The sequence below is a fragment of the Mytilus galloprovincialis genome, chromosome 4, assembly GCF_965363235.1.
Source record: "Mytilus galloprovincialis chromosome 4, xbMytGall1.hap1.1, whole genome shotgun sequence".
NCBI classification, from domain to species: Eukaryota; Metazoa; Mollusca; class Bivalvia; order Mytilida; family Mytilidae; genus Mytilus; species Mytilus galloprovincialis.
This window is the reverse complement of record NC_134841.1, coordinates 93,176,009-93,203,974: the sequence shown is the minus strand read 5'-3', so window position 1 is coordinate 93,203,974 and position 27,966 is coordinate 93,176,009. Positions and strand designations below refer to the sequence as shown.

Below are 27,966 nucleotides of genomic sequence, written 5' to 3'. Positions count from 1 at the left end.
AAGATCGATTCAATGCGTTCACATTAGCCCTTAAACCGATCTAAAGTGAACCGGTCTAGTTTAAATCGATAAAAATGTCCTAGTGTGAACGGGGTCATAGTTTGCCTATTAATATATGTCATCGAAATTGGAGCTCAGTTAGTGGATATATTGAACATCTTATATCTTATATTAATTATAAACTTCTTATTTTTTTTTTTTTTTTTAAAGTTTGTTTGCCCCTGTAGAAACCTTTTTTCAAACGAAACAGCATTAACAAAAATTTACGAAAATTATATTTACCGAGCCCAGAAATTTAGATACGACACAGGTAAACTTATCAATCTTTGTAATAAACTTATTCTTAAAGGTTGCCAATTCAACACTGTAGTTAGATAAAAATATAAACTTCGTTCAATCAAACGATCGCTTATAATGTGGCGTAAAATCGCCATCAATCAATTAGAAACGTAAAAAAAGACGGACGAAAAGAAGAGATTATAAATACCTGCTATGACTATTTCATCGTGATGTATGATAACGGTACAACGCACTGTTTTGATGAGTCTTTATATCGTAAGATTGCTGTCACACATGCGTATACCTTACATATTTCTACCATATTCTGTGTTGAAAAAAACATCTACAGTGAGTATAAACCTTTTTTCTCCATGTTGTAGGCCTTTTGAACGAAGAAAAAAGTAAAATAACAAAAATACCAAACTCCGAGTAAAATTCAAATGACAAAATCAAAATTTCAAAAACATAAATCGAATGGATAATAACTGCCATATTCCTATGTAAACAATGATGAATTAAACCTTGTTTTATAGCCATCTAAACCTCTCGTTTGTATGACAGTCACTTTTTTCATTATATTATATTTACAACGATGTGTAAACATAATAAACAGACATAAGTGAAAATGTCCAAAATAGGGGTATATCAGTCAACATTGTGTTATGATCTTGATCAACAAAGAAATCAAACAAAAAAAAACAAAGAGACAAAGCGCATTAGCAAAATCGAAAGACAAAAATTGAAAAAAAAATAATAGTACAATAACACAATGACGGGATGTATAAGTACCGAGCCTTCAAAAGTTTTGATATTTTCCGATGAACTTGAAAAAAAAAAGACGAGAGGCTCTTTGACATACCCATGGATCATAAAATTTCTGCTCAGACACTAATGTCATTTTACAGATTCTGAGTAGGGGCTACAAGCTCTGTCTGACGTATATACCAAAGTTAGTCCTGGTATCTATGATGAGTTTATTTACAACCACTGGTCGATGCCACTGCTGGCGGAGATTTATTTCCCCGAGGGTATCACAAGCCCAGTAGTCAGCACTTTTTGTGCTGACATGAATTGTCATTGATGTGGTTATATTTATAAATTTACTGTTTACAATTTTTTGAATTTTTGAAATACTAAGGCTTTTCTACCTCAGGCATAGATTACCTTAGCTGTATTTGGTAAAACTTTTAGGAATTTTGGTTCTCAATGCTCTTCAACTTCGTACTTTATTTGGCCTTTAACTTTTTTGGTTTCGAGCGTCACTGATGAGTCTTTTGTAGACGATACGCGCGTCTGGCGTATATACTAAATTTAGTCCTGGTATCTATAATGAGCTTATTTACAACCACTGGGTCGATGCCACTGCTGGTGGACCTATATTTTCCCGAGGGTATCACAAGCCCAGTAGTCAGCACTTTTTGTGCTGACATGAATTGTCATTGATTTGGTTATATTTAGAAATTTACTGTTTACAAATTTTTGAATTTTTTGAAATACTTAGGCTTTTCCACCTTAGGCATAGATTACCTTAGCTGTATTTGGTAAAACTTTTAGGAATTTGGTTCTCAATGCTCTTCAACTTAGTACTTTATTTGGCCCTTAACTTTTTTGGATTCGAGCGTCACTGAGTCTTTTGTAGATGAAACGCGCGTCTTGCGTATATACTAAATTTAGTCCTGGTATCTACTTCACTCTATGATGAGTTTATTTACAACCACTGGGTCGATGCCACTGCTGGTGGAGATTTATTTCCCCGAGGGTATCACAAGCCTAGTAGTCAGTACTTTTTGTGCTGACATGAATTGTCATTGATATGGTTATATTGATAAATTTACTGTTTACAAATTTTAGAATTTTTTGAAAAACTAAGGTTTTTCTACCTCAGGCATAGATTACCTTAGCTGTATTTGGTAAAACTTTTAGGAATTTTGGTTCTCAATGCTCTTCAACTTCGTACTTTATTTGGCCTTTAACTTTTTTGGATTCAAGCGTCACTGATGAGTCTTTTGTAGACGAAACGCGCGTCTGGTGTATATACTAAATTTAGTCCTGGTATCTATGATGAGTTTATTTGGATACCGAATGAGTTTGGAAATGAATTTTTCATATGGAAGTGAAGTTGGTAAATTGCTACTAAAGTGGTTGAACTTGAAATTGATAATTTCAGAATTAAAATCGTCTCGTTTATCATAGATTTTGATCTGATACTGTCATGACCGCTTATGTCAAATACGAGCTGTTAGTCTAAAAATGAGGCAGATGAGGCCGTGTCTATGGTTTCTTTAATTTCTAGTTCTGGAGGATATACCAATGGAATCCATACAGAAAAGTTTTGATTGTTATTGGAATGAACATCATCAATAGTTCTGAAATTAAATGATCGGGCTTCTTTGATTTTTTGAATTTTTTTTTTTTGACAAGTGTCTAAAGGAACTCCGACTAGTATGAAAATAAGAAGAAAGTCAGTGAAAAGACCTCTGCTTCTTGTCCTTTTGCGTTTTTATTCATGTGCGAGAAACATTTTGATTCATGGACTAAGTTCCTATTACCAATTGCTTCCATTGGATTTATTCAAGGAGATTTCTAAAAACTTGCAAACGTATTAAATGGACACATGATTCCTCTCGCAGGAACTTGGTTGTTGATAATTGTTACATTTATTGCTTTTATTTTTGTTGATAATTGGTACATGTATTGATGTTGTTGTTATTCATAATTGTAGCATGTATTGCTGCTGTTGTCGTTGATAATTGGTACATGTATTACTGCTGTTGTCGTTGATAACTGGTACTAGTATTGCTGCTGCTGTTGTTGATAACTGGTACTAGTATTGCTGCTGTTGTTATTGTTGATAATTGGTACATAGTATTGCTGCTGTTATCGTTGATAACTGGTACACGTATTGCTGCTGTTGTCGTTGATAACTGGTACATGTATTGCTGCTGTTGTCGTTGATAACTGGTACTAGTATTGCTGCTGCTGTTGTTGATAACTGGTACTAGTATTGCTGCTGTTGTTATTGTTGATAATTGGTACATGTATTGCTGCTATTGGTTTTTTGTTGTTGTTGTTGCTGTTGCTTTTTCTAATGTTAATGTTGTTGTTTTCTTTGTAGGCTTCTTAATGCTCTGTTTTGCTCTTCTATTGGTTGCTAGGTAAAAAGGCTCAAATTAACGTTTTTTTCTTCTTTCATGGAACTTCGACGGTTTATAACGTTGCTTTATGAAATCTTCTCCGAAGTACAATCACCGATGTCAGAGTGTATGATTGTGTAATCAGTAAGTAAAGAACTTTGATGCTACTTTCAGTTGTTTTGCTTATTCCTTGATACATACCAATCATGTTATGCTTAGAATTGTTTGCTTGTATCTGTATTTTTTTTTTTTTTTTATTTAAATGAAAAAGGGAATTTTCTGTGCTGATGTTAATTATATGGGATTTTTGATGTACCTCTTGTTCTTCCACTAATCGAGAAGGAAAAATGCATTTTTAGTGGTTATATTGCCCTTATACATGCCCTTAGAAACTTCTCAGTTTTGTAATGCTGAAAAACAAAAGAATTTTGTTTAACGTTGCTTTAAACTATAAATTATCTATTTGATGATATCTAATATCTATCTCTGAAATATGATCAACTAAGAAACAATAATGAAAATCTGTATTTTTAACTGCTCATATGCAGTTCCATTTCTGCTATTTGACAGATAACTGTATACATGCTATGATAATTCTGACATTCTAACGAACCTCATTTAAACCTTTTCTTAAACCCAATACGATAGACTTCTTGTAATGTATGAGCAACAATACTTCAAGAAAAGTTATGAAGAAAAAACTTTTTGGAAAAAATTGTCACACAGAAACTTAAAAAAAAGGATAAATGGGTGAATGGTGTTCAAATCTAATATACGTCAATGTTTCCAATAACAATGCTCCAGTTAGTATTACAAAACCGTTTAGTTTATTAGATCTGAATTTGATACCTAGTTTCCTTATTTTTTGTAGACATTCTATAATTTTGGGGTGATCCGGTTGGTTTTATTATGAAACTACCCAATCATTGTTGAGTTTACCTATTAACATTGTTCTGATTAGATAATAAAAACAACAAGCACTTTTTCAGGAACTACGTGTAATTAATTTGCTTCCCGATCTTTTGTTGAGTTTCATCCCACAACAATTAATTTTCCTTTAGTACGAGAAAACATTAAATACCTTAGTCTAATTATTATGACGTAAATCTGCGGTCGGTTCTCTTATCTTAAATATACATAAAGTAATTAACTCCTATTCCAGGAGGTTTAACATTCATTGTATATCAATAAAACTTCAAGATACAAATTGTTGTAAAATTACACTTTAACTCTTAAGTATTTCCATTAAACAAATCCTAATAATATCGTCACGCATGTAATATATGGCTTTCTTGGCTTTCATTCTTTATCATTTTTTTTTTAACATTTTCTCATAAAGCACCATGATTATGAATCTATATTTGTACCAATCTATTATAAAATCATTCTAATTAACAACTTAAAATGTTAAACAGTTTCCCGATAGCTGTAAATGTTTCTTAAAGAAGTGTTATTTTTTGCTATTTTTGCAACAGAATTATTTGATTGTGGTTTAAGTAGTAACAGTTTTCTAGACTGTCTGGCTAGAAGTTATGTAGAATAAATAGCCATATCATCTTTATCAATTGAAGTTGTATGAGTTTAAAATTAATAGAAAAGAAAGTAGTTCAGATTTTATGAAATGTAAAGGACACATATTTCCAGAAATTGCTTTGATTTTAGATAATGTGTTTTAAAACTAAGCAGCTTGATTACCATTGATATATTGAATATGTTACTGCATCTGAATAACAAATCCTGATTACAAGCAGCAACACCACTGGCATACGTAATGACATGTGCAAACTGATATAAATAGTTGTATTTGCAAATTAACATCGGAATGATCAAAATGACATGTTCTTTATCGTTATTGGTGTATTTCTATCGGAGTGCTTGTAATATCTGCCACTAGGACTTAAGGTTCCTAATGATATTTGAACTTTGAAACAACAATCATTCTATTTGTCTCTGCTATTTGCAACTTCTTTAGATGCATAAGATTTTCGTTTGCCTATAATCTCATGTTATTAACAACAAACATTTGTTGGTCTCCAATGCTATTGTTTTACACATATTTACGTAAGGGAATAAAATATTTGGTAAACTAATATAAAAAAATAAAACATTTGGCCTGCAACAGATGAAAGTTAATATTCCATTCTCGATAAACTCGCGTTATCATTTACAGGTTCGGTACTAATTGGATAGTTGTTTTCAAATAAATATTATAAAGTTTTCGACGGACGAAAGACGACGGACATAAAGTGATGTCAATAGCTTAAGTGCACTTCAGGGCCATTTAAACGATTTCAGTCGAAATAATATCACGAGTCATCTACTTGATATGACGTTTTAAAAACGAAAAAAAAAAATCCTCATGTAAACTATTTTGAAGAAAGGAATGGATTTGGTGGCCAATTTAAAAACGTACACATTAAAACATTATTTGACTTCTTAGACATGTTTCTTTGCATTCAAACAATTTAGATTTTTACACATTTAATTTACTTAATATCTAAGATCTTTGCATTAGTATAAAGTTTTGAATTTCATTGACAAACGCACTAACTCCTGATTTGGTAAATATCTAAGTGTTTGAACGAATGACAAATATTATTCATGTGCTCTACTCGTTAAATCTTAAATAAACAAAATATGAAATAATATAACGGGCGTGTGTAGCCGTTTAATTGAATATCCACTGTTTCAAAAATTGGTTACACCCCAGATTTGAGACTACACGCAGTTTTAAAGTCAAAGGTCAAATTATGTCTTTAGTATCTACCGTAATATCTGCTTAAAAACCATATAATTTCAATTTGTCGCCAAACTTTGAGTTTTTTATGGTCTAATTGATTACAGACGCATATTATTCAATAACGACAGTGTTGGTTTTCATATATCATCAGTAGATTTATGACTTTATAATTCTTTAAAATTGCTGATTATTACCTTTTTTAAATAAAAATTTCATATACGTACCTTATATTTATCACCTTATGAGTATATATTGTAAGCTGATAGTTTTGGTTAATATATTTTAAGAGAATTTGTGAGATACATAAATTCAACTAACCCGGTTATGAAGAAAAAACAAAATCAAGCATGACCATGACCTACAGTAGTACTATACAGTAGTACTATACAGTACTCATCATAGCCCTCTTAAATACTACGCATAAACAACCAATTTACTATGTAAAACTATCTATTGACATGTAAAAAAAGGTAAATTCCGGTACCTACAAAATGTTTCTTCTGGAGCTGTCAAATTACTTAATATAGAGACCTAGTTATACACGAAGTATTTTTTTGCACTTGGCTTTTCCTTGTTTGAGTGGTCTGTGTGTAAGTAAAACTGGAGAACTGATGAGAAAATCACAGTCTATTTGGTCACATTGAGATAACATCTTTCGCTTATTTTTGATGATTTGATTTTAATGAAGTAGATGAGTGGTATATGTCAAAAAGACATCAACCTAACGACAACAATTACCAAACTTAATTTCGAGTTTACTTAAGGAATGACTGTAGTATTTTTTCTGTCTATGAAGAAATAACATAAAAAATTTGGTGCACACTGAATAACGCGCGTAGCGGGTTATTTAACAGTGTGCACCACATTTTTTATGTTATTTCGAATAGACAGAAAAAAATATTACAGTCATTCCTTATAATTTAATTCTAAATTCCGTTTTAAACCGTAGAAAATTATGAAAAAACGTTGATGACATCACGGTCACATGACTAAAGTATGTCTATGGGCTCATAACAAAATAACGTCAGTCAATCAGAAGATGCGTTACATCCAAAATTAAATTATTAAAGAGTCATCAGTTACATTAGTGAGAAAAATGTTCTTGTAAACGAAAAGATACTAATGAGCATACTCCTTTTTTTTTAAGTTTTATTATTTTGTATAATTAGTTCCTATACTTAAAAGTAGCTTTTTGAAATATAGCAACGTTACAGAGTATGGAAAAGAAAAAACATATAGCGTACTACTTACAATATACTCGCTGTTTAAAAATCTAAGAATAAAAAAATTATTGACAATTAGTAATCTTGATTATACAAAAAAAATCAATTAAATCCCTATAAATAAAAAGACGATGAAACTGTAAATGTTTTAGGAAGATGTGGTATGATTGCAAATGAAACGATTCTCCATCAGAGACCAAATGACACAGAAATACAAGGAAAGGTCACCGTATGACTTTCTCCTATTATATTTAATGCGTTTCCTTCAGTTTTAGTTTGTAACCCGGATTTGGTTTTTTTTCTATCGATTTATGAGTTTCGAACAGCGGTATACTACTGTTGCCTTTATTTCAACAATGAGAAAAGATCATATCAAATAGTCAGCTATACAATCACGGAAATGACAAATGTAAAACAAACGAATTATCATATCTTGCAGTGTCATGCATACAGGTTTGGGGTGGGGTTGGGGTGGTGGGATTTTTCTATCTTGCGGAATCGAGATTACAGGGTTGTCTTATGCAACGACATACTAGACAATCCCAATGCTCGCTATGATGGCAATACAGACACTACCGAACCAGAATTATAAAAAAAACCCGGACACAGATGAAAATGTACTAAGGGCAACAACTCCAAACCATTTTAGGCTTCACTGATATATTTTTAACGACAATACTTTCGTTATATGCATCTACTTTCTCCATAATCGCTTAGCTATGATTTTTCTGAAAAAGGTCCATAAAAGTTTTTTTCCTCTGATTCTCGTCTGATTTCTAACATGGTGTATGAGACACTTAAAGCTAGTTGTCAGCAGCTGCGCGAGTTATTTGGGACTTGCTCTTCTTGGTAGCGGACTAGCAGGGTACAAAAGGGTACATAGCTTCTTTTATTAATGATCTTACAGAAGACAGTCTCTCTCTCTCTGGATCAAGACGTTTCTGCGATGATTACCGCAGACTCAACGAATATTTAATAACAGATTCAAACCCTTTTCAGGTTCGATGAAAGTTTACCTAGATCGCTGGGCATTTTTTTTAATGCAATTCATATGTGCTTTGGATACTGCCAGGGTCTCTTTCTCTGGGTCAAAACGTTTCTGTGATGATTTCCGCAGACCCAACGGATATTTAATAACAGATTCGAATCCTTGTCTGGATCGATGATTTTAGACCTTGATGGCTGGGCATTTTTTTAAAAATTTCATTCATCTGTGCTTTGGATGCTCCCAGGTTCTCTCTCTCTCTCTCTCTCTCTCTCTCTCTGGATCAAAACGTTTCTATGATGATTTCCGCACTCAACGAATAATTCATAACAGATTCGAACCCTTTTCTGGATCGATGATTTTAGACCTTGATGGCTGGGCATTTTTTTTCAATGTAATTCATATGTGCTTTTGATACTGCCATGTGTAGCTTGAACTAAACTTCACACATCGATTTTCAACTTGGCGAAGTTTTTCAGTCAAAGAATTTGCAACATTTAAACAATGAATATAAACTTTAAACATAAGTCTTATATATCTAAGCAATGTTATAATTCTAGGTCAAGCAATAAATGAAGTCATGTCAACCTGAACAGATGTTGTAAAAAGATTGGAGGTTGCGAATTGGTAGAAAATGCTGTTGACAAGTTAACTTCCACTGTTGAAATCAAAAGGTTTACTCTTAAAATCATCAATGTTAATTTGATCCTTATACTAGTGTTTCTAATTAGATAAATAGTGGCACATGTCTATGAGGTCAATACAAGTAGATATTTAAACAAGCTGTGTTTTTTTATATATACATTTCAAACTTGATAAGAATTGAAAATAAATATATCTTACATTCTACATTCTCTCTCTTTCTGGATCAAGACGTTTCTGATTATATGATGATTTCCACAGACTCAACGAATATTTTATAAACGATTCGAACCCTTTTCTGGATCAATGATTTAAGACCTAGATGGTTGGGGATTTTTTTTTAATGTAATGCATATGGGTTTTGGATACTGACAGGTGTAGCTTGAACTAAATGCTTTTCACACATCGGTCTTCAACTCGGCGAAGGGTTTTTCAGTCATAGAATTTGCAACATTTTAACATTAAATATTAACTTTAATGGGACATACGTCTTATATAGTTAAGCAATGTTATAATTTTAGCTCAAGCAGTGATTGAAGTGCTGTCAACCTTAAAGTAGTTTTATTTTGTTTGAGTTATTTCGTCTTTCAAAAGAATCTGGCCATAGTCATTAATGACGTCCAATACAAACATATTAATAAAACGTCAACAACAAGCCACATGGTATAGCTAGCTTGGCATGGTACAGACACATACATTTGTCGATTATATTTTTTTTATATGATTAACAATTCTGGGAGGGTTGTCGTACGAAAAAAGGGACTAACACGTTTCTGTTATGATTACCGAAGACTCAACAAGGTTTCTAGTAAAGAGTTAAACCCCTTTCCCGGATCGATAAGTACTTGAACTAGATGACGGTGTGTTGTTGAAAAAAAATATACGTGCTTTGGATTCTATCAGGTATAGTTTGAACCTATCACTGACACAAAACATATTTCAACTCATCGAAGGTCTTTGAGATCTATAATATGCTACATTTAAGCGATGAAAAAATGAAATGGTACACAAGTTTATTGTTGTAATTCTTATTATTACAACCAAAGGGTCATTGTAGTTAATATCTAGAATTGTGCCTAAAAGTTTCATTTGACCTTAAAAAAAAAGATTATGACCAGGCAATAGATGACATGGTATACAAACATGATAAAGAACTTTCAAAATAGAGTAACATATGATATAGATAGCTTGGCATGATACAGACATACAATTTGGTCAGGTTAAAAAGGTTAAATATGCTAGACAATTTAGGAACAAGGTTTCTACAAACATATGAGCAATACAAAATTGCATTGGGACATACGTCTTACATATTTTAACAATGTTATAAGGCTATTGTTAAGAATAATGAATGAAATGCTGTCAAACATAGCAGATTTTGTTAAATGCAATGGCGGCTACAAATATTTTCTAATTAACAGTTTTTGGCCAATACAATTTCAGACAAAAGCCTTACACATAATGTAGAGAATTGTTGTTTACTGCATTTAGTTGATCATTTATAACAGGCAGACTAGTTAAATTTTAGTGTTCCAATCAAGAGCCTTTAATGTTGATTTCATCCCAAAACTATAAAGCTAGTAACGCGTTCTATTTGAAAAAGAGAAAATCTATTTTATTCTCTTTTTAGTGTGGTTTCAAATTCGGTAAACAAAAAGGTTGTCAACGTTTATTGTAAAAAACATCTTTATTTGAAGAAGCGAGGCGATTCAGTTGCTAAAAATTAGTGAAAATTTATCCAGAATTACACCTGATGTTAACTTTATATTCATGCAGCAACAAAGAATGATGAAACTCATTGAAATTTTTCCTCATCTATTATCATAATGAATTTAAAAATAAATGAAAATGGGGAAATATCCCCGGAATAAAATGACCTTTAGACTGGGAAAATATCCCCAGAAAAAAGACCTTCAGACTGGGGAAATATCCCCACTTTTCTTCAAATATAATTATAAGTTTGAGAAGTATGTGTAAGTAACTGTAATTAACATCATGAATAAAGTGGGGAAATATCCCCAAATTAAATATGACTTTCAATATGGTGATAAAAGAATACGAAATGGGGAAATTTCCCCATTAAATTACAAGTAGTGGGAAAACATCCATACAGGAAGACAACACATATGTGAACACTTAACAATATTGGGGAAATTTCCCCACATGAAAATAATCTTTAAAACAAGCTGTGTAATTGGTCATTTTCTATGTCGAAGAAATAAAAAATATACATGGAATGGGGAAATGTCCCCATTATGTGTATTTATCCATTTCTACAGCATTTTGCAAAGATTTACTTTCCGTCTAAAAATGTCAATCTTGATTAAAAAAATGACGAACATTCATCAGGTGAAGCTTGGAAAAGCAGTGTGATTCTCAATGCACTTTTCGACTGATTTTTTTTTATATTGCAAACAAGTCAAGCTAATGAAAATACTGCTTTAAATTCTTTTTGCAACGTTAGATAGCGGGCCTTAGATTTGAAGGTCATAATTAACACTAACTAATGTACATGTGCAAGACTTTAAATGATTTTGAAACATTCAAATACGAAATAAAAGATGAATCTTGGTGATTCGCACTGTCCAGTGGGAAATAAATATGCATATTCAGGACAAGAACAAGTTAATGTAACATGAAAAATAACTTTACTTTTCACTTGAACCACACGCAGAGTCGGATTTTCAACAAGCTAATTCATAAAGGAGGAGTAAAAGATACCAGAGGGACATTCAAACTCATAAATCGAAAGTAAACTAACGCCATGGCTACAAAAGAAAAGACAAACAATAGTGAGGAAGAAACGTCAAAGAAATTAAAACCTACAAGCAACACGCATCCCACCAAAAGCTTGGGGTGATCTCGGCAACTCCGAAAGGGAAGAAAATACTGCTTCACATGTGACAACCGTCACGTTGTTCATAAGATAACAGTCCACCGAAACGGACATAGCATTATCACTTCGAGCCAATCAATCCTTTGATCAAACTCCTTCATGCTGCGTGCTAAGCGGAGAAGCAACAAATACAAATTCTAAAGTCTCCGTTTTCATCCAGCCGGGTTCCAAACTACGACCTCTCGCACTCGGGGTGATCACGCTACCACGTATTCGTGTATCCATCAAATTAAAGGAAAGTAAACGAGATAGAAATCAATGTTTTTTCAAGAGAAAACATAATTACAAACTGTTTAATGTCAGTACAGCACAAGTAGAAAATTTAAACTCTTGAAAATTACATATTAAAGCATGCACATTATTTTGAATAAAACATAATTGTACTGTTGCTGTTGAAACCATATGTTGTTCAACTGCTAGGTAAAATAGCCACAACAAATATGATACCTCATGTATATAACAAATCAAATCGAAAAAGAAAATGAGTTCTATTAGTTCCTGTATTATAGAATAAAATATCTGTTTCTTTTGACATATACATGTATAGCCATATAGATATGAGCTATATATGGTGCGTCTAGTTGTCATGTTCTTCGTATTTCCTGAAAATACACAAAAAAACAACGATTGATTTCGACCTTAAATGTTGTTAGTTGATGATTAAAGAAAAACAAATAAATATTATAAAGTAGTCAATTACCGATTTCGAGTTGAGTTTGCTAATAAAACGTCCAGATGTTTTGCTCAAATGAAAAATATTTAATTTGAAAAGAAGATAAATATTTAGTTTTCTCAGTGATATTAGCAAGCAAAGACAACGCGTTTGACATTTGATCCGCGAAGAGACATTTCCAGTCATTAATTCCACTTTCAATTTTTTCGATAAATATTTTGTCAAAAACTGGCGTGGATACTTTTGGTACACCCTTTGGCAATTCTACTTCACCTTTATCGTTAAACATGAACATTCCACTTGTTGAAATCTTCCAAGGCCCCGCATATTTGGATTGGTAACACAGTTTAATCTTATTAGATACTTCATCCATTGTAAATCTATAATGTAATGGCTTGATATGTTTCCGTACATCAGCAATAAATGGTTGAAGCCAGTTCCTAATATCGTATTGCCAAATTAAGTTGCTTGGATTTGGTAAGAGATCCAAAAGCTCAGGGATTTTTTCTGCGTCATTTCGACGGAGGGAATCTACTATTTTGCTAAAAACCGGCGTCAATATCCTCATGTGTGTGTCCAACATACAGAAAAGAAAGGTGAACCTGCAAAAAAAAATATTTTCATAAAAAATTCTATCAAATTTTATATTGATTTATATTTTAAAACTGTCCGCATTACGATTCTTGTATGTGCATTCTTTTGATAATTGTTTTGACATTTCTCTGAAGCAATATTGCAACAGTCATGATAGTGGATGTATGTGGAGTATTTAAATATTACACTTGATACATTATTTCAGGGACGGTGTTCCATATCATGAATTCAGTTAGTCTAAAAATACGACGGGTGTCCCTCGAGGAGCTGTTAACCGAGTTTTCCGGTGGTATTGGAGTTACTTTATATTTTTATGTAATGGTTTGTCTTAGTTGTTTTACTGTTGAATATTGAGATGATTTATTTTAACCGACTTTTCATTATGATTCTCCGTCGGTATATTTTCTCGCTTTATTATATCTTATTCATCATGTTCATTTGGATACAGTTATTCATGTTAATACATAATGATACGACCCTTATAAAAATGGAAGGAGGAATCACCGATCAATTCAGTAGGAACAAGAATGTGTCCTCAGTACACGAATGCCCCACTCGCACTTTCATTTTCTATGTTCAGTGGACCGTGACATTGGGATAAAAACTCTAATTTGGCATTAAAATTAGAAAGATTATATCATAGGGAACATGTGTACTAAGTTTGAAGTTGATTGGACTTCAACTTCATCAAAAACTACCTTGACCAAAAACTTTAACCTGAAGCGGGACAGACGGACGAACGGACGGACGAACAGACGAACGGACGCACAGACCAGAAAACATAATGCCCCTCTACTATCGTAGGTGGGGCATAAAAATACGTGTGTCCATTGTCATGATTGTATTCCCTAAATTTTTTTTAGATAGGAATTCTATTAACTAACAGTAGTATGATTACTGTGGGCTATAAGATATCAAATGTTTACCTCTTGAAATACTTTCATGTGCACCAGTAACTCGCAAAACGATAAAACATATTTATTTTTGTTTTCCCGCCAGCAGTTGTCCGCTTGAATATACAATACTGGAGGCAACGTTCCACCCTGCAAAAATTATAATTCAAACCTTAAACATGTTATTTTATTTATCTTGCTCATTCATTACTTGATGTGTCAAAACAGGAGTTTGTTGTCCACTAAATAGCTGTAGCTGACTAAAATAATTGCAAGTATATAATTCTGCCTTAGCAAGTACAGTATGTCCAATGAACATACACACCAATATGTGTTATTCCTCCCATTCGTGTTGCTTTTAGTTGTTTTGTCATCGTAGTTGTAATGTTTTCCCCCTTCTTGATGTGGTATGGTATATGCTATATTTGTAACATAACCGAATTAAACTTCGATATTAATTATGAAAAGACAAAATATTGGTTGAAATCCATGTTGCTTTTTGTATATCAAGATACATTGTATTAAGAATGTCCCAGACACCCGCAGAAGTCGACTTAAACACATACGTATGCATGTAAACACATATAAATTTTTCATAGATTTTATATTCAATTATAATGCAAAATATTCTATAAGAATACTAAACCACCGAGGCTGTACCATTTTAGTAGGCTTGACTTCTAACAGATAACAAAAAAAAATGATATTTCTTTTTTTATGTCTCTTCATGATTAACCATGAACTTAATATGTAGTTCATCCTTAAAGTGGAAAAGTAAAGATAATCGGTTTAATAGATATTACTATCTAGTAATAGCATAATTTAGTCAGTCATAATGTGAATCTTTTCAGTCAATATAATTATGTATGCACAAAACTGATAATCTGTGTATCGCACTATTTCGGATCATTTCTACTGAGGGCTATTTGAAATTTTCTAGTTTGAATTGTTCTATATTTGCATTGTTGTTTTGTAATATTTATAGCTGATTATGGACATTGATTTTACTCATTGTTGAAGGCTGTGTGGTGATCTATAATTGTAATTTTTGGTGGCATTGATCTCTTGTCACATTCCAGCACTCTGCAATGGTGGTTTCTATAAATTTATCATTTATGATTATGAAATACATGCTTTTCTATTTCAAATAAATCAATACAAGTAAAGGCAAAGGCAGAGATAATCGTGTGTAAAATAGCAGAACAAATGTGTCGTCAAATAAAATAATTATTGTAAATGACATTAAAACAATGACATGATTAAACAATTCCTAAATAATTAAATTAACCTATACTGAGCCAAAAAAGTTTAGCAACACTTTTTTTTTAAATTTTTTTTGGTTGTTTCTGGATTTTTTTTTAATAAACATCATTGATATAATCCTTAGTATTACCTGTATTTTTAAGCAGTCGTACTTTTTTCCAGGTGATTGATTTTGCGCCATTTTAGCTTTGCACGTGTAATTGATGTTTTACCTTCTGTACCTGTACTTTTAAGACGAAATTTAATTTGTTTTTGCACTAACGTTCAGAAACACACCATTGGTAAGAAAAACACATAAACGTTTGAAAAAATTACATGGGGCGTCAACCAGGCCTCTCCGAAAATGACCGTCAGATGGCTCTTGGAATGGTTGATGCTTGCATGAGTGTTACTGACGTAGTGGATCGATTTAATGTGCATAAGTCAACAGTTTATAGACTAAAAAACAGTTATCAACAAATTGCAACAGCACTGGATAGGTCAATATGTCGTAGACCAAAAACAACCATCGTCAAGGGAGGAGCGCTACATTCGCTTTACGTGAACACGGGACAAGTTTTTTGTGGCCACAACAGTAGTGCATTGACTAAGGGCAGCTGCTGGTGTGCCTGCCAATACTTAAGTGATGCCCTGAAAGCATGGTCGAGAAATTGATTTTGAATAACACAATACTCAATTCCGCTTTTTGACCCTCTCGCGCTCCATACAAAAAATATTCTAATGAATATGCGTGTTAAACATACATTTTGCTTCTAACATGTCATAATTCATAAAAACAAATATGTAACCCATAAAAAAACGACAACCACTGAATTACAGGCTCCTGACATGGAACAGGCACAAACATACATAATGGGGGGGGGGGGGGGGGGGGGGTAATCATGTTCGCGGGATCATAATCCTCCCCTAACCTGGGACAGTGGTACAACGGTACAACATGAGAATGTATTTTGTTTTGTGACTTTTCAAAAGTAATCCGTTTTTTCTTCTTTATCCTGTTCACTAGCCCAAATATATTTATTTTATTTTATTAAAGAAAACCGATATGCAATGACTTTGTAAACTATGCTCAACAGCAAAATAAACTGACCATCGCCATTTTTTTTAGTACATGTCTTAGGCAGCAACCATTTCATTTTCGGGGGGGGGGGGGGCAAACAATTGATTTTCCCATAAAACGACAAGACAAGACAGACTATTTTATTTTCTAAGTCATAAACGTGTACAATAGTAGCCTTTTTTCTCTCTCGAGCCTTTGAATGTTGATTTTAAGAACGAAACCGTATTAAAGAAAATTGTAGTATGTTTTAGTAAAAAAAAAATATAGGTTGCTGTTGCTTTTTTTTAACGCAATTTGTACTTAATAAAAGTATCTCCCATGCCTATCAATTATGCAGTAAAAAAGTATCACGCAAAAAGTAGAAAATTCTTTTGAGGCCTATTAGGTCTGAGTAAACTATGTTAATTTCCCTTTTATGACAATGCAGAGTGAACGAAGCATCTAGTAATAAAACATATCGGCTGCACACATCGATCAATTAGATTAATCATAGTTTTAATTTTGAATACCATATTATCTTCATAAAATGTCTGTGCCAAAAACAAATCGTTTTATAACCCCAGCTTCATAGTGCGTGATTTATGACAACTTGCCGCTGGGTGCGTAAATATTAACACCGATGTGAAGTGCCTACTTCTTAAAGCTTTTATATAAACAAAATAATTAATGCATTTGTACATTTTGAATGGAATAGGTATATTAATATTTCTATCTGTTATTAAAGGATTAACCACGATTATTGAGGGAAATCCTCTCGTTGTGAAAGTAGTTACTATCATGCGTGTTAAGGAATTTTTGATTCTCGGACTATCATTTTTTTCGACATTCGATTTTTATCTCAATATGAACAATTTTGTTTTTAAATCCTGTTATTTTCAATGGGAACCCACAATAATTCTTTAAAAAGTTCTTGCCGCCTCCACAAAAAATGAATGGTCAATGTCTAATATAAAATCATTAATAAAATGATATCGTAAGATATGCTTTAAGTTTACTCGGGGGTGGAGAGGGGGCACTTACTATGCAATGAGTGACAGGAATGGGCCGCTGGAATAGGTTAAAATTTCTTGCTACATGATATATAATAGTTGATAAATTCAAATATCAATTATGGGTTCATATTATCACTTGCTTGATAATATCAGAAGTATCTGAAACAAATCAGATGCCAGTATTTATTTTTAATGCGGTTAAACCACAGTCGACTTGTAAATGCATTAGCTATTTGTCAAACTAATTAATCTCTATTATTCTAATGTAGTATTTCCACTGATGCTAGTCATAGATGCTATAAATCCGATTATTTTGACATTTGCACCTAATTACCATATCCAAAGGTTTGTATACATGAAACACTATACCATTGATCAGTGGCAGATCCAGAATTTTTCACAAGCCGGGGCCCACTGACTGCCTAAGAGGGGCCCGCTCCGGTCCTGCTTCAGTAATTCCCTATATCATAATCAACCAAATTTAGCATCAGTAGTCAGAGCTCATGTTTTGTCTGTTATTGTGTATATATAAGCCGACCCTAAACAAAATTTACTTACTTAGTACTTACTTTTCTTAATCTTACGTATACATGTATATGGGTTATATTTAGTTTTTAAAGATCATTAAAACCGAATATTTTTTTTTGTTTCGATTTGTTTTGTTGTAATAATTCACTACGTCAATTGATAAAAAGCATCAATATAAATACAAACATGTTTAACCCCGCCGCATTTTTGCGCCTGTCCCAAGTCAGGAGCCTCTGGCCTTTGTTAGTCTTGTATTATTTTAATTTTAGTTTCTTGTGTACAATTTGGAAATTAGTATGGCGTTCATTATCACTGAACTAGCATATATTTGTTTAGGGGCCAGCTGAAGGACGCCTCCGGGTGCGGTAATTTCTCGCTACATTGAAGACCTGTTGGTGACCTTCTGCTGTTGTTTTTTATTTGGTCGGGTAGTTGTCTCTTTGACACATTCCCCATTTCCATTCTCAATTTTATTTCACATATTTAGACGTTATAATAACCCCTATCTAATAATTTCACTTTGACATTAGTTACATCGTTTATTGATTTGTTATGGCCACTTATATTTCTTATTTGCCGTATTGCTTCACCTATAATAAATCCTCGGAATACATGCTGTGATTGACAGCTACTTTTGTACATATTTCAACCATGCACTAGCACTGCACTATTATTAATATAGAAGAATAGAATGATATACAATGAAAATACACGTAACTGTAATATACAAGTATTAATATACTATATAACAATAATATACCTGAGTAATTATACGGATTTGTATCACGTACTTCAATATAATAGTCATTACGGTGAGGATGAATTCCCTGTCATTAATTTATCTACGCACGAACTTGTCCAAGAAAAAAATTATATCTGCACATAAAACCTCATTTTCAGGTATAGATATGGGTTTTTTTCTGAGACAAGTGCTTCTCGGACCATTCACAAGAACTTGCGGTCATCCGATTTTCAGTATTTCAGTACTTTGGTTTCATTCTTCAAACAGAACCCTGCATAACTGAATAATTTTGGGTCAAGGGAAAACGTTACGTAGCCCTAAGCAATAAACCATACAGGCTTCATTTCGTAGCATATTATGTTGAAGTAGATTTCATATTATAACTTAAATATTTTAGTTAAATACAATGACGATGATGGCGGCCTAAGGCTCTTCGCGGTTTTATTTTGTATTTGTTTTTGTGCAGTAGTGTTGTGTTCAATTGAAATAACATAATTATATTGTATACTGAGCATGTTTAGTGAGAATATAAAAAAGAAGATGTGGTATGATTACCAATGACACAACTATCCACAAAATACCAAAATGACACAAACATTAACAACTATAGGTAACCGTACGGCCTTCAACAATGAACAAAGCCCATACCGCATAGTCAGCTATAAAAGGCCCCGATAAGACAATGTAAAACAATTCAAACGAGAAAACTAACGGCCTTATTTATGTCAAAAAATTAATGAAAACAAATATGTAACACATAAACAAACGACAACCACTGAATTACAGGCTCCTGACTTGGGACAGGCACACACATAAATAATGTGGCGGGGTTAAACATGTTAGTCATGTTAGTAACTCCGGAAATAATTATACTGAATCTGATCGTTCATGTAAATCATGAAACAAGACATTGAGGAATTAGCAGATGGGAATTTGTTTGGATAAACTTCAGATTTTGCGGTCATTAGTTATCTCGTACATTACTTAATAACTATCATGCAATCGTTGGTCATTTTATTTTCTCAGGAGGATTGATTACTACACAAATTGTCTGTTCACTACTGCATGGCTATGTAAATATTTCTAAATTAATAAACTATGGCATGAGAAATAAATCATACATGCAGAATACTTGCAGTTTTAATAAGTTAAATATTCATTTGTTTCTAGATAAACATTGTGGTCAAATCTATAGAGACAAATAAACTTATGACGCTTGAAAATAAAAAAAAAAATCGCAAAGGCTTCAACGGAATAGTGATTTCTGCTGTCATTTTGAAAGCGTAATGTTGACTGTAAAATTGAATCCATGCATTTATCTGTAAAATACCGAATTACCAAAAGGATCAAACCATTTCTGTATTTACTATTTCATGACTTTGGAGATTATATTTTATCAAAGTAGCATTATATACCATGGAGTTTACAAAAGTATAATGTTAAAAAAAACTACCTAAACTTACTAAAAACGTATAATGTGTTATTTGTTCTTATTAATTTTGTTCACTATTTCTCCTTTAACAAACTAAAAGCACGAAAAGAGGCTTATAAAGATAGAAATATATATATTGTATTCAAACATTTATTATTCAACAAAAATTTAGAGTCCTGACTCACTAAATTTTGAGGTAAATCATGACTGAAAACTGTAACAATAGCCTTTTATTGAATTATCAATTGTTTAGCAATAAGGTCTTTAAGTTAGTCTAAATATGTATATCAATTAAAAAAAACATTCAGATTGTAGTTTGGTCATGAAACTACGGTGGCAGAATGCGAACATGAAAGAAAAAAAAAAATATGTTGTTCCCTCATGATACTGTGTCGTTCCTTCAAGATGATATGTCCTTCCCACAAGATAGCTATCTCGTTCCCTCAAGATGCTATGTCGTTCACTTAAGATACTATGTCGTTCCCACAAGATAGTTATCTCGTTCCCTCAAGATAATATGTCGTTTCCTCAAGATATTATGTCGTTCCCTCAAGATACTATGTCGTTCCTTCAAGATGTTATGTTGTTCCCTCAAGATGCTATGTCGTTCCCTCAAGATACTATGTTGTTCCCTCAAGATGTTATGTCGTTCCCTCAAGATACTATGTCGTTCCTTCAAGATGTTATGTTGTTCCCTCAAGATGCTATGTCGTTCCCTCAAGATACTATGTTGTTCCCTCAAGATGTTATGTCGTTCCCTCAAGTTATTATGTCGTTTCCTCAAAATACTATGTTGTTCCCTCAACATAGTTTTAACATTGTATTGATATTGCTATGTTGAGGGAACGAGATAACTATCTTGAGGGAACAACATAGCATCTTGAGGGAACGACATATCATCTTGAGGGGAAAACATCGTTTCTTGAGGGAAAGACATAATATCTTGAGGGAACGACATGATCTCTTGAGGGAACGACATATCATCTTGAGGGAACAATATGAATATCTTGGGGGAACAACATAACATCTTGAGGGAACGACATATCATCTTTAGGAAACGAGATATTTATCTTGTGGGAACAACATAGTATCTTGAGGGAACGATTTGAAAGATCGTCGAGTCCAGTTCGTAAAATGTATGCATTTGTTTTTTGAATGAAGTAAAGCGTTTCCAACGAGTTTTTAAATCTAAATTATTTTTAAACAATCTATAGCTCCATTCGATCATATTTTTCATCTCGATATCCCTTAATTTTATTCAATATATATATTTTCAAAATACAGAAAAGAAGATTAATTTTTGTTGAATCGACCATGAGTATAGTATGTGATATTGTTTTCTCATTGTTAAAGACCTACGGGTAGCCTGTAAATCCTTACGACCGCTTTATTGTAATGCTTTTGCGCCACTTTGCACACAATGCAGTGATTTGTTATGTTAAATCTACGCAAAAAAAACCAAACCCAACAACATTTAACTTAGAATAACTATTTTATAACACTAATGTTAAAAAACGTGCATACATAAAAGTAATAGTTACGAAAAAAAAAACATGTCGTCATATATTTATTCTTTACATGTAATATCTTCATCAGTCGTTCTGTTTATTTTTTTTTTAAATACTGTGCCATGTCATACATCAGATCTAGACCAAATACTATAAAACATACTGCAAAAAGTAATTATGCTGTTTTACCATGATACTATATAGATAAAATTTCTCTGAAAAAAGTTTAATACCGTAAATAAAAGTTAGTTTTCTTACGCTTTTGTTTTGTATGTGTCTGATAGTTAGCACAGTATTACATGTATTATGCATCATACTAGATGGTTGTTTAATGGAAAGAGTTTTTAAAGTCGAAAATAGTAAACCACTCATATATACACTAGCTTTCATTTATTTTATAACACGGATATCATTTAATATTAAACGTTTCCGGGCAGTTGAAGAATCAAACCACATGGGATCTTTCTTGTGTAGCTGAATAAAGGAGTGGTGTAGTGCATACACCTTTCAGATGATGTAAAAGGTAAAACCAATTGACAAGTCGATTACTAGTTATTGTATTGATATATGTCAGAGATAATATAGTTTCTAATGAACGAACGAATCATTGTAAATGTAAAATTACTGATCTTTATCTGCGATGAAAACTCAAGTTAATGCTTGTAGTAAAAATTATAACAACATTACCACATCTCGCGTCTGAGACAGTAAACATATTATGATACAAACACAAGCTATTTTATCGTAATCATAAATAAACAATTATGTATACTAGTATACAAAAATCTGGAAAACCAGATAGGTTCATTATACATGCACCTAAACTGGCCATTCGTTAAAGAGCGGAACAAATGAATACCATTTAATACTCTATGCTTATTCGTATTTATACATTAATTCATAAAAATCGTTTGTAAGTGAGTTGTAAGTGTTGTTTTTAGGATTTTTGCAAGATATTCGGAATCCTCTGGGTTTTTTTTATGTACTTTCCCAAAATATTTTGCCCGCTAACCCCTACTTTTATATATTTTCATAATGTTATTACACAAAGTTCTATTTAAAAATCTAACTGTTGCTGTGTGCAAATTAAGGACAACCGATAGACAAATGCAATAACGTCAATAATTTAAGACCTCATTAAAGATTAAAACAAAATTAAATTACATTAGACACATTTAAAACTTGACGGTGTCACCGTCAAGTTTTAAATGTGTGGAAATGTGTCCTATCGAATAAATAGAATAGAATAGAAGAGAAGAGAAGCAGTGGTGGATCCAAGGTTTGAACCCCCTTTTTTTGGACGATCTATGCATTTGAATTGGGACATGTAGTTGGACCCCCCCCCCCTTTTTTTTTGTCGTGGGTCATGAACCCTCTATTTAAAATGGCTGGATCCGCCCATGAGAAGTTTAAATCGGGGTTACATGAACATTACAAACATAAGCTTGGCAGTACTAGTAGAGTTTCGTATCAACATTGCTACCTTTCCAATTTAAAAACATTAGCATAATAAACATCTTTATCACGCTTAAGGACTATAGTCAACTTCATGTGCTACATTTGACTTTTTAAGATATACGCATTTAAAAGATGATATATTCTAAATGTACACACGTTTTATGCTCATAGATAGCAAAATAATTTTGTGATGACTTTAGCCATTATTGAAAGCCGGCCCTGTCAGTAACTTTTGCAATTTAGCAATTTTAGACAACATAGACATTCTATCGTCTTTATTCATTGCAATGGAAAAAAAGAAAATGTTCTGTACCGTTGACAGTACTAGAATCACATACTAGAGGTATCAGGATGCATCTGTCTAGTTATATTTGTAAAATGTTAGGGAGCTACCATTTGATTTGATAAGGGATCCTCCATTTGATTTTTATGGGGGGGGGGGGGGGGGGGGGCTAGGATGAAAAATCTTGTCCTGCATTTTTTTTTAGTTTTAATCTCTGTCCTGCCTTTTTATTTTTCACTTTATCCGGTCCTGCTTTTGTTTTCTTAGTTTATCCTGACTTTTTTTACATAAATTGTCATCCTGACTTTTTTGCAAGTGTCTCATCCTGCCTTTTTTTTTTTAACTCAAAACTCCTGTCCTGCCTATTTTTTTTCAAATATCATCCTAGCACCCCCCCCCCCCCCCCATAAAAATCAAATGGAGGATCCCTTATCTAGTATAAGATGCATCTGTCTAGTTCTATTTGTAAAATGTTATCTAGTATACGGATAAATACGTTGCCTTGAAGGATACTTAATAATGGACAGCTATACAGTATAAACTGCTACTTTTTTTGTATTTCAAAAACATGCAACTAAACGTTAAGCATGCAATTATCAGTTAATCGATCAACGTTTTTAAATAAAGTTAAACGGTGTTTGTATATTCGCTTATATTATATTTCCTTTATCCTGCAATCAGCCAACTATTGTACAAACAACAGGTACACTAATATTTTTGTTGTTGCTTTATTTCTACTTGTTCAAATTAATGTTCTGTTGTCCGACTTCCATATTGAACGAGCGGTAATGCGGATATTCCTTTTTTTACGTAACAGTTAATTTTTGGGGTCCGCGTTAAGCTACATGTCAAATTCTTTGAAAAATAAGGGACACATTTTTTAGATTTTATACAACTAAAATTTCAAGTGAATGGTGTAAATTTCAGGATAAAAATAATATACGTTTATTTTCGGAGAAAACAATATAAGTACTTGCTACGAGTCTGAGAAAAGCTCGGCGAAGTTAGTTTTTCGTCATGTTTCGAATGCTCATACACATAAGTTGTATATTTTCCGACAATGTACATATATCATATATCTATCACACTCGGGGAGAAAATAGATACATGCGTGGAATGAAAAATGTGCTGAAAATACACGTTTGCAATATTGGAAATTCCTTTGTGGTTTTAAGGAATGGTAATACTTGTTTTACGCACTTGAACGTAACCTTTATTGCTTTTTTTCATAAAGTGTATATCATATTATGCGTACATTCGCCATGATAACGATTTTAATTTGAAAATAAGTTGAAATAAAATTATACATACCTGTCCCTTTTCTGTCTCATCTTCGCTGTCGCTAAATACGGCATCGGATATCATAAGCATTGAAAGAAATAAATAGAACACATTTTAAATTAGGAAAACCATGGTGGAAATTCAATTATAAAATCGACGATTATTTCAAAGTACACATCTAGACCGATGTGGGCGTGTCAAATACCGGCTGTTTTCAAGAGAAGGGTCAAATTTTAACTGTGATTGACATGCAGGCTAGGGTGAGAAGTATAAATTAGTGTGAACATATTATTAATTAAACACTCATTGGTAGGATATTCATTAAGGCAAGTTGGGACATTGTATTAAACAGTGGTGATTTTTATCTTGTGCTTGGACGTTTCAAATGGGGAAAATAAAATATATCATACCTGGAGGGTTAGGATTTTTTTAAAAAGGTACTGTAGCTTAAGTTAACTTTGTCTTGGCTTATGCCAATGCAGAAAAAAATGAGAACGATTTTTTTTTATAATTTCACATTTTTCTAATTTAAAATTACATTTTTCAATACATTTTGTAGTTTTGATTGACAATTATTTTTAGCATTTGGGCAATCAAAAGCTGACATCCACTATAATATTACAGCCAAAAGTGATGAAAGTTGCATTAAACACCAACAAGTAATCAATAAATCTTATAATTTTAACAGTTCATTAAAATTCACTTTCAAGAAAGTACATTTTGCTTGGTTTCAGTTATTGTTTTAGAAATGTTAAAGACTTTAAACGTCATTATCCACCAGGGTGCGATAATGACCGGAAATGGTTCAGTACTGGTCATGTGTTAACGAGAAATTTTATTTTTCTTAATTGACGAATTTAACAGGTTTTCTTTTTTAGATCACCTGGCCCAAAGGGCCAAGTGAGCTTTTCCCATCACTTTGCGTCCGTCGTCCGTGGTCGTTAACTTTTACAAAAATCTTCTCCTCTGAAACTTCTGGGCCAAATTAAACCAAACTTGGCGACAATCATCATTGGGGTATCTAGTTTAAAAACGTGTCCAGTGACCCGGCCAACCAACCGAGATGGCCACCATGACTAAAAATAGAACATAGGGGTAAAATGCAGTTTTTGGCTTATAACTCAAAAACCAAAGCATTTAGAGCAAAATTAATCTGTTTATCAGGACAAGATCTATCTGCCCTGAAATTTTCAGATGAATCGGACAATCTTTTGTTGGGTTGCTGCCCCTGAATTGGTAATTTTAAGGAAATTTTGCTGTTTTTGGTTATTATCTTGAATATTATTATAGATAAAGATAAACTGTAAACAGCAATAATGTTCAGCATAGTAAGATTTACAAATAAGTCAACATGAACGAAATGGTCAATCGACCCCCTAAAGAGTTATTGTCCTTAGTAGTCATTTGTAAATTTTTACTAACATTTTCCACTGAAACTACTAGGCCAAGTTCATTATAGATAGAGATAATTGTAAGCAGCAAGAATGTTCAGTAAAGTAAGATGTACAATCACATTTCCATCACCAAAACACATTTTTGTCATGAATCCATCTGCTTCCTTTGTTTAATATTCACATAGACCAAGGTGAGCGACACAGGCTCTTTAGAGCCTCTAGTTTCATTTTGTTTCAAAATAGTCTACTATAAAAGATACATTAAAAATAATAATGAAGGCAATATATGCATTACCGAAAAGATCAAATTTAGAAGTTTAGTTATAGCACTATATACATGATATATAATAATGACTTTTGCGTTATAGCCAATTATTTTAACATCTAAAATAGATGTAGCAAGAAATGATCAACAATACGCAATTTGCACATAAGTTACAAATACTCAAATTATCAGTAACAGGATGAGTTTTACCAATATTTTACGTTTTTAAGGAAATGCGAATGCGAAAGCTATCCACCAGAGTTCAAAGCATTAAATTGGTAGTAAGCTAACTTTTCCTATAATCTTGAAAACTACAATAGCTAGAAAAATTTAAAAGGTGAAACAATTTTTAAGAAAAGGAAGATATTAATTCATTTATGTTGTTGTAAAATTGGCATTGATGCAATTGTACTTTTAACTAATTTGACTACAAGTATTTGCCTTGAAATGGGTAAATACGTTTGCCCTTAAAATGTCCGATGTAATTGCGTCCTAGATTTTAAATACATGATATACATCAATTCGCAAAGCATATATTTTTTTCTAAATATAACTGAACGCGATCAGGTTCAAGGCTTTATGGTTTTTGTTAATACTAATCTTTATTGCAAAATTACACCTATAAGGGTCAAGCAATACATTTCGTTGACTTATTTGAATATATCAGGTTTTAGGAGTGGATGGAGAGGTTCAAAGTGTTCAGCTTAAAGATTTTGATACACAGAAATCCTTATTTAAAGACCAGTTCAAAGGGACTTTATTTTCAAGATCAACCTTCTTAAAGACGTGGAATCATATCCGTGGTAAGACTTTTGTTAGTCATTGAACATGTAGAAATTAAATGGTAGCTTCCTTAGTAACACAAATAGATAAAAATAAATAGATTAATTTAATTCTTGAATTTGACAGCAATACAAGAAAAAATAAAATAACCTGGGATTTAGTAAGCTTAATATATATCTAAGATAGCTACATAGTTTGATGAAAATCCAAGTTGATTTGAAAAAGTTATAAAAAAAATTAAAGATGCCTATCTGAATTTATATAATAATTTTAATTTTTACCTATTGTAAAATTAAATTCTTTCATTTCACAGCAATAAAATAAACAACCTAATAAGCTTGAATTTTGTAAGATCAATATATAATTTATTTAGATGGGCTGATTTACACCAGTCAAAACTAAATTTGAAGGTCAAGACTAGTCGAGACAGGTCGAGACTAGTCAAGACAGGTCGAGACAGGTCGAGCATTGGTCAAGACCATTTCAGACTACACAAAGATCATCAAGTACTGAATCAGACTAATTAAGTAAAGTCGAGACATAGTCGAGACTAGTCGAGTAAAATGTGTGCTCGATTTTACTGGTCGAGCACAAAAACTGGTCAATTCAGACTCTGATCAGTTTGTAGTGTATGCTTACTGCTGATTGTGCGGTTAACCTTTTTAATATGATAAATTGAACTTCAAAATAGGATTTTATTTGTAAATATGTGACAGTTTTTATCAAAACAAAATATTTTTTTGATAGGAAACAGAGATGACAATTGAGCTCGAGTCAAGAACTTGACATGCAAACGAGGTAAGTTGAGGATGAACTTAGGTGAAATTAAATAAAGCAAGAATTTAAGATTGTTACTATTACCCGGAAGAGCATTAGATAAGCCTCAAAATAAGCTAAATACATTGAAATGTCATGGAG

The 27,966-nt window shown here is 32.5% G+C and overlaps 1 long non-coding RNA gene across 1 annotated transcript; it reads right to left on the bottom strand.

Moving 5' to 3' along the window:
• Positions 1–12,895: 12,895 nt before the first annotated feature.
• On the bottom strand, positions 12,896–24,706 carry LOC143073416 (uncharacterized). Its single transcript, XR_012977493.1, has 3 exons — positions 24,637–24,706; positions 14,093–14,209; positions 12,896–13,174 (listed from the first exon to the last, which is right to left on the bottom strand). It is a non-coding gene; the product is annotated as an uncharacterized LOC143073416 (long non-coding RNA).
• Between the last annotated feature and the right edge of the window lie 3,260 nt (positions 24,707–27,966).